Raw genomic sequence first — 9,802 nt, 5'->3', positions numbered from 1 at the left:
GAATGGTTATCGTCATCGCATAAGTGTTACAACCAGAACACCACAGCTAGTTCAATCCGGTGTTTTATTCATCATGGCCGCCTAAACATGTGCTTACAACTTGCGCGATTCCACAATGCATTAGTCAGGGGGGATAACTCTGCTGTACTTAAGGTAACACTGCTCAAATAATATATATATACATATATATATGACTAGCTACTACGATAAGATTTGTAGATAACACTAGCAGGAAAAATCGAAACGTTATTGCGTGCGAACGCAATACTTTTGTGTGTGAACACAATACTCTATTAGAACCTTCCCTTCCTGTCCCTTGACAGACTCCAAATTTATACAAATATTGCTAGCCGTCCTTCAAGGATGATTTAGGCCAAATCGATTAATCCAGTAATCCATCTATGCCTATTAGCAATTTAAATGATAAACTTCTATTTCCCCTTTTGGGTCCCGCCCCTCCTGCCCAGAGGTGATCAAATTTATGTAAACTCTGTTCCCCAACCCCAGATCCAGATGATGTCTCTGACCATTTTTAGTTACAATCCATTCATAACTGTTTGACAAATAGCAATTAAAAAGGATTAACCGTTATTCGATTCAAATGTATTATATTGTCATATATTTACATTTCCGCTTTCTCTTTGCTATATGACCTTACCATCCTGGAAATCGTTTACACTTGAGTAAGCGCAGAGGTTGTCACGCAATAATACACACACCGTAACACCGGCTTCCGCAAGTAGTGTAAATGCGCATCCGATTAGGCCTATCATATCTGTATTGACAGATCTTCAATATATCGAATGTATGAATGTAATAAAAATCTTACACTATACATCAGAAAATATTTACAGTCAGTGGTGAATTGATATTATAAACCCCGTTGATTTCAACCAAAGGCTACTCAACTTTATTTCTCGATAGATTGAGTATGTCACGCGCAATTTGGAGCTGCGCGGATGAATTTATGATGGTCCAAATCAGAAACTTTTGGTGTTTTCTGTACCGAACGTACGTTCGATGAACATGTACCTGCATCAAAATAGGTTTGTAAAATAAACAAAATAACACATATACATGTATGTGTGTAAATACAAATAATTGAAAAGTTACATTGTTTGTTACTACCGTACCGCGTTGAGCAATGCTTCCGTGATTAATAAAAAATGTTGTACAAAGTACAGTTTTGCACATTCCGATGACGTCGCAATGTTTACATGTTGTGTGTCGGTGAGTCTGTGTTGTTCGCTACAACATGTAGATCTACATCCTAGACTATTTGTATTTTTAACACCATTGGTTGTACGCAAATGGATAAGATGCATGTATGTCAGGACAACATCAGTCTTTGTGTTGGATAAGTTTTACCAAAACGACCTAGCACGACAAAGCATTTTTGTTCACCTCGGGGGACAGACAAGTCATGTACGTTATCTACTAGGCCTTACATACACAATGTACGTTTGGGTTTTTCGAAATAGCAATGAAACGGAATCCTACAATTGTAGCTTTATAATACTTGTAATAGATATCTCTAATATTTATTGAAGTGTTTGAAACAACAATATAAATATAAGCTAACATTTTGAGAGCGGTAAACGTTTACAGTAGTGGGCCTACCTGTGGTTGTACATGTTTCTCGAAACGACGTCCGATACATTTGAAAATCTCCAAAATCCGGAAATAATGACACGGAACTATGTAAACATCCGTGTATTCAAGTAATTTCAAACGTGAACTGATTAAGTAGAACTCAAGTGATCACAAAATTGAAGAAACTCTCTGTTTGTCACACCTCCTTGACACAGGCGGTTTGAATCGGACGCCGCGTCACAACTACGTTAAATATCCTGCCACGTTATGAATTGTGTAAGCGTGTGTAATCATACCAAGTAAAAGATTAAAACCAAAGTGCTTTGCACCATGGTGTTTTTATCAACAGATAAATAAAACGATTTATAGTTTCATATTGGGAAAACACCAGATATATGCTTCATCAGACGGAACTCATTTTATTTGTATGTTCATTGATAAATTGGCGGGAATTTCCGCCACTTCGAGTGGCTGTTCCAAATGCCTGTCGGAACCAAACGATATAATCCATTTTTAGCCTTATAAATGCCATAAATACTATTAAGTGTAAATTTTGAGCTATGAAAATAATAGTTAAGACTGTAAATATAAGGATTAAAGTCTCTTTCTGGTGATTCTATCGAAGGATAAAGTTGAGTAGGGTATCGATATTTGTTTCATGGACCGCTTCGCGGTCCATGCCAAATATCGATACCCTACTCATCTTTATCCTTCGATAGAACCACCAGAAAGAGACTTTAATCCTTAAATAAAATATGTAAGAAATATTTTATAAATAAATGAAAAAGATATGTCATTATGGAACTTCATTTCGTTTACTCTCTAAATTGTCAATTGTTCCCAACAAAATGAAAACAAACTGTTCCGGGATTCCATGAATGCACCAGCTGGTACATTAATTGTATAACGTTGAAAACCATCGGAACAATAGATTTAAATGAAATAGTCGGTCAAAATGTAAATACAGAAGATTTTTATTTTCTGTTGTTAACTGGTGTGTAAACTGCGCACAAAAACACAACATCAACAACAACAAAAAATATTCCTTAAATATGTACGATAATATCAGACAGACGTATTCGCAACTTAATAATGTCTTTCCCACAAAGCATCATGATATGTACAATAAACATGATAGACAAAAAGTATTAATAAGTTAAGTTTTGGAAACTGAGGAAGTGTGTATGAAGTATCAATGGCATGCCCAATATTGGGGAAACAGTACCGGGACGAGCCGGTTCACGCTGCTGTTGCCGCTAATATTTTACCAACAACTGCTACGCTTCTACTTGTCAAACTACGCCACTTCTTCAAGACCCTACTGTCGGCTGAATGCCACCCTGTCATCATCTTTATCATCATGCAAAACATCACATACAAAACATACGATTTACCATTTGGTCAAAAATATATGGCAAAAAGAATAAGAGAAAATCAATGTCTTGTTATAATTTTACGAACTCCGTCTATCAGTGAGCCAATCAATCCGTAAGTCAATGTATTAAGTACGGGAGCTGTAAATTAGTATGGAAAGGACGTTTCCCCTCTCCGAAAAAAGAAATTAATTCTCCTATTAAAAGCGCATAATTTTTCATAATGTATTATTAACGTTTTTAGAATGTTACGGCTGAGAGGCGACCATCCTTGCCGCGGTGTTAGTTACTAGGGTGGAGGTAAATGATTGGCGATCTTTTTTTTTCTCTTAGTCCCCTTGTCTTGTGAAAAGGTTACTACTGCTGTGGGCTCCTCGTACAGTTCCAATACAGATTCTTGAAACTGTAACCAGTATTTAAATGACCACGATGGATCTTCACAAGCTAGAACTAGCTTACAGCGATCCGGCCACAGCGATTCAGACTGGTCCAAGTCACTGTGGCAAGGGAGGATACCTGGGGCTGCATTTGTGGCACCAATCCTGAGTGATTGCTACTGCCGGACTAAGTCATAAGCTGAAAGAAACAAAGCGGAAGATACATGTTCAATAATAAATACATTAGTCAGTGAATCAGTCAGTCTTGGCCTCGTTATTGGTACATCCCTCAGCCAAATGCACAACTTCCTGGCAACGACAACACTTCGATTATCAGTATAGTGTTTACCGTTTGTTTTCATGACAACCTGAACGCACCACCGCCTCTGATAATGGTTCGATCTGTTTTTGCTGTGCAGTAAGTAAGTCCATCAAAATCGTATTTGTTTTTCACCGATACCAGATAATCACGTTCCGGAACCGCAGCACGCTCTTCTTCCTCCCTGAATAGTATAGCCTTCTCCCTCAAAGTAAACAAATCCGTTACGGGCAGCCTACGAAATACATTTTCCATCTTTTCGTACAGCAGAGTCATATAAATTATTCACAAAATGTACACGTAGTGTATTTTTTCTTATTTTTTTCCTGTAAAATAGCACAATCTTTTCTTCGTAATACTTTGAAACGTTCAATTAAGCAATAGGCCTTTTTGTAAACCAGATATGCTTTTGCCATTATTCGTTTCATACCACTAAACTGTTTGAACTTGGCGAGGCCGCGGTAGCCGAGTGGTTAAGATGTCATATTACCACAAGCTCTCCACATCTGGGTTGCGAGTTCTAATCTTATTTGGGGAAGTTGCCTTAACTGCCTGCTGGTCGGTATTTTTTCCTGGTACTCCGGCTTTCCTCCACCATCAGACCTGGCACGTCCTAAATAGATGACCTTGGCTGTTAATAAAAAGTGAAATTAAACATCACAAACTTTGGCATTTCCAGCTTGTCAAAGTCTGGATATTTTTGTGTTGTACAGTTATGGGTGGCTCCTAACAAAGTGACAGACTAAATTTCTTCTTGCAACTTCAGTCCTGGAGTCCTTCACTGTTTCGACTGGATCGGCGGAGACTGGGATTCGGCATCACTGAGGTGTCCGTCGCTGGCAAAATTTTCTGTCCTCCTCTGCTCTCCTCTGATCTTCTTTCCTCCTCTTCTGTTCCTCTTCTTCTTTTGCAACAGCAGCTGCGGCGGAGGCGGCATATGTAGGCTTTCCCCCTCTACATCTTTCTCTTGGTGGCATGGTGGGGTTAATATCTGAAATGTGACTGCCGAAAACAAGATATCGGACGCATGGCAAGCACTCTGTTGCGTTGTGTTGTATACAGACGCACGCGTTCTGGTCACCCAAGCTTACCTTGACGTAATGTAGCATATTGAAACCTAGAGCAGCGTACAGTGTAGCATGTCTCTGCGTGGCAAAGCGTATCACAAGCAGTGTACCTACTATAAAACAAACCTAACTCCTAAAATAAGCGAAGCGTAGCACAAAGCGAAACGGAACTAATAGCCCCATCATTACAGCTATAGCTAATTTGAATTTAGCTAATTGAAACTTACCATAGCGGATTACAGTGTATCAGTGCGTACCTCTATATACAATGTAGCGCTATCCCTTCATTTTTTAATACGCTATATTAGGCTAATAGCGAAGTATGACCGGGCAGTTTTCGATTGTAGGGCATGACCGAAAATATATGTAAAACCTGTCCTTTTGTGATTTTAAAAGTTATAAGATATAACCAAGTCATAAATTTAAAAAAAAATAATATCTTATACACACCAGATACTAAATAAATATTAGTTACTGAAACTGTTTGTCAAACTTTAATGATTCATTCATTTTGAAATAATTTCCAAAGCTGAAATATTGTCACTTTCATTTATATACTGTTGTCCCTCGATTAGATTCCCAGAATGTTGTCGTTCTATTTGAAATAATATATACACGCAAATTACGATTTATCTCTTTTTAAGGTAAAATGACGTCTAGACTATGTATTAATAAGACGATTGAACGCTTTCATTGATATTTTTACAAAATAATGACACCAAATTTTAGGTGTCCCTCGTTTAAGTACGTGGCATTAACGTAATGATACAAAAATTGTCAATTTCATAAAATTGATTCCCTTTACGGAACGACTTTTAATTTTTAAAATGGGAATGTAAAACGAGAGTGATAATTTTGTAAAGTCACAAAAGTTATAAACTTGTCGTTAATACTACACTAATCATCACCTTCTGAACCATTTAAGCCAAATAAATAAAATGTTGATTTTCATAACGTGAGTTGCCTGCCATGTTGTTGGGATTTCACATGGTTATAAATAATCTGTTCACTTTGATTGGCTTTCATATCATTGCTTTCTAATAAATAACCCTGTATGGTAGCCTTCTTAGCTTTTTGGGAAGCTAATAATAACTTTGGATTTAATTTGATATCAGTTTTGAAACTGACCTATCCTACTCGGTAATGTTCTGTCCGACCATGCAATAAGAATATGTTTTTATTTTTTTTTAATTTTTTTTAATAATGAAGGTCAGGAAATTAAAAAATATGCCCATCCACTATTACATTAAAACATATTAATAATTTTAACGACTATTTTGTACTACGATCCTGCCCGGTTCTGACCGATTCTGCCCGTTTCTTCACAGTGCTAATACTGCAGAAGGCCTTAACAAAAACTGCAGGCCAAGGTCTATCAGGATTTATACTTGAAATAATGTCTTAAATGGTCGAATCAGTTGCCGAAAATCAAACGAAACGGTCCGGGTCTTATGATTAGCATTGTAAAAGTGGACCTTTCGGTATAATTGTGTTCTCTATGAATCCGGTCCTGATTTTAGTCGGTACCTGATGAGGGTGATTCGTGGTGATTTCCCTTTAATTTGATGAAGCTTCCGGTGTAGAAAGGATGGTGTAGATACTACCAAAATAGCCGGTAATGTTAAATGGCACATCTTCTTGAATATAACGAGGATAACAACAGCAGTTGTTTATGCCTTCTTTCAGATAAATAGATGTAGCCTGAGATAGCATTTTAAAGCGAATAGTCGGGCAAGTGACTGTAAAATTGGTAAAAATGGTATTAATATATCCGGTATAATTTCTTATGAATTAGAAAAATAAAACTTTCCGTCAAAATCGCTGTACATGCGAAGAAAATAATAATATCTATGGGAATCCTAAAAGTCCTCCCGACCGGCTATGAGTGCAGTTCAATCTTAACGCATGCGCAACACCCACCACCCTCCGTAGTAAACAAAACATGGCTACCGTAGTTTTGAACCAAAAGGTTTCCGCCAAAACAACCAACTGACTCACCTAAAATGCGAAAGGAAAGGCAATGGAGCAGCGACAATCCCAACAACTGACTCGGTAAACATTACGACGCATGGAGAGTGTTAATACAACTTGTTATAGTGAAGAGAACAGTTCAAACGAGCACGCGGCTCCGGACCGCTACTGTACGTACCTAGGCCTACTACCCGGTACTCCCTGCTCAGCTGATAGTGAGTGAGTCTTCGTATTTTGATCATTATGTAAATAGTCCCTAGCAGTATTTTTTCATAAATGAGTGGTCACATATGGTCACATGTTTCATACCTGTTCCCCAATCGCGTAAAACGTAACCCTGGGGTAAATAGCGGTTCTTTCGTGGGGCCTCTTTAGGGGTAATGAATGCCCTGTAGCATGTACAGTTAGAATGTAACCGCTAGTGCATTATCAAGCTAAGATTTGTTTCAATTAATCTATAATATTATGCTACCGGTCAATTCATACAGTTCTGATGTATATATTTATAGATTTTTAATTTGTAAATTTTTGTTCTGTACATGTTCTGGTAGTGTTATACACATACATTGTATATAGGATTTACATTGTAGGTTAATTGGTAAAATTGTTTTGTATATGTTCTGATATACACATATACATATGTACATGTAGGTTTTATCTTGTTCTTTTAGATATATTTGGAGGACACATACAGTATTATTTCTGGTCATAATAATAAATAGTGTTTGTATATTTATTACAACTGTACCTGGTTCATGTGTATATATGACAAACTTTACAGAGTTGAAATGTACTGCAGCCATGTATCATTTATAATTATTCTGAATTTTTGTTGGAACTATAGATAATGAATTTTGTATCTTTTCTGAAACAATATTTGATTCTATCAAATGCATCAGTGACACATTCACAACTTATAAAATGTTTTCTCTAAAATAAAAAAAAAAAAACCCTGTAGAATGAACCTACATTTATTCATTTATATATATTTGAAATTGATCATTTCAATTTTTGTCATATTCAACAGATATAAAAAATTGTTGGTTCTTTTTTTCAGGCACGGTGCATGCATAGTGACATGAATACAGAAAGTTCATCCCTTGGACCTGTATACAAGTGTATGTATACATATACATACAATTAGCATCATAATTATGAAGACTGAAGAATGTTGATTTGAGTGCTCTTGAAAGTAAACTTTTCCAATATGGACCTAGAAGATCATGAACAGAACATTTAAACAGTATTAATTTATTAAATGTTCCTTTCAACTGTAATCATTAAATAAAATTATGATGCAATACTTTTTCATTGTTTAACTTTGTAGAAATATTTGTTTATATTAGTCCTCTAGATCCAGTGATTATAATTCTTGCATCCATATGCCTGCCCATTTGTTTGTCAGGGCTTGTGAGATAGCTTTTCAATTACTTTTAAAATATAAGGATTTTTTTACATATAGCAATATAGATACCATTGTCTTAGGATTTCTAAATTCTACTTTACAAGAGAGTAGACTCAACATATAAATAAAACCATAAAACTAGCAAGTTATCTGAAATGTTAAAAATCTTTTTGTCTGAACCAAATTTCACATTTATTGTCTATGTGTAACTTGTACATAGACCATTTATGTATTAATACTGTAGTAACAGTGATTACAAACACCAAGGATTTATAAGTGAGACATATACGTCCTTGCAAACACATAGACTAAAATGTAGTATGTAGTACTATGTACATCTGTCTTTGATTTGAGTTCTAAACAAAAAAGTGGTACCTATTGGGAAGTTGTGGCTTGGGCGGAGGGTGAAATACAGAAGAAATAGCTACACATGGAAAAAAGAAAGATATACAGTACCATATGGATTCAAAGTTGCTCCAAAATCAATGAGACTAAATAACCAAAAAAAAAGCCATGTAAACACCAAATATGCAATGACCAGATCAATGATAAAGCACCCTTCCACTTCCAGTTATCTGTAGCTATTTCTTCTATATTTCAACCCCCCACTCAAGTTACAACTTCCCAACCTCATGATTCTTCTGTCTTTTAGCCCCCCACCCCCACCCCCCCCCCCCAACACACACATACCTGATTGATTGTCATGTTATTTCAGGTTCCTATTCAGGTATTATTCCCTAAAAACCAAAAAGGGTATACACACTGTGTACTCTCAAAGGAGGGGAACCACTTCATTCAAAAATGGAATTTACAATTTCATCTTAATTTTGAAATTTTCAATTTAATTATTAATTACTGGACTATTAAAACAGTATAAAATCCCTCGGCTACAGACAAAGTACTGTGGTACACATTTCTCTTAATTAATTGCTTTTCTTCAACTCAATCATCTTTTTCTCCAGAGCACAAAAAAGAACAGGAAACAACAGAAAAGGAAAGTAACATACATGTAGGCCTATATGTTTTCTGGAAATATATATGATGTGTTAATTCTCACAGCATAGGCCTACATGAATGTGAAGAATTAAATATTAACAATGTTTGAGAGAATTTCCTAGTTGTAATTCTATAGCAGCTACATGGAATGTACGTTTACATATATACATTGTACGATCAAGGATCTCACTTATAAATCCTTGGTACGATACATATACATCATAAAAGTTTCTTTCCTTCCAGCTGGACATTCATGTCATCTCTCTCCAGAACTCAAATATTGTTTACAAAAAAAAAACAACCAGAGAACAGAAAGGAGAAACCAGCAGCTAAATTCAAAACACAATTTAATTATATATACAATATTATACAGAGATGGTTTACAATGTCTAAAGTAATTGGTGGTGGTACAAGAGTAGTACGATGATTTAAAGTGTAACTTATCTGTATGCGAATGTCCTGGTATAATCCTTGATCCTTCCAGGTTTCAAATTCACAATAATCACAAATCCACAAGGAAATTGAATGTCCACCGATGATTTGTAAAGTTCCAGGCAATATGAAAAAAATCCACACAAAGTGTTGTAATAATCCACAGATAAAGTCACAATAGCTCTCCCAATAGAATCTTATATGGCGCTGTACAATTCTTGATATGTCTTATTACAGGTCTCATTACAGTTCTGATTAGCCTTGGACAG

This window comes from Argopecten irradians, chromosome 13 (genome assembly GCF_041381155.1).
Source record: "Argopecten irradians isolate NY chromosome 13, Ai_NY, whole genome shotgun sequence".
NCBI classification, from domain to species: domain Eukaryota; kingdom Metazoa; phylum Mollusca; class Bivalvia; order Pectinida; family Pectinidae; genus Argopecten; species Argopecten irradians.
Note: the sequence above shows the minus strand (reverse complement) of the source record.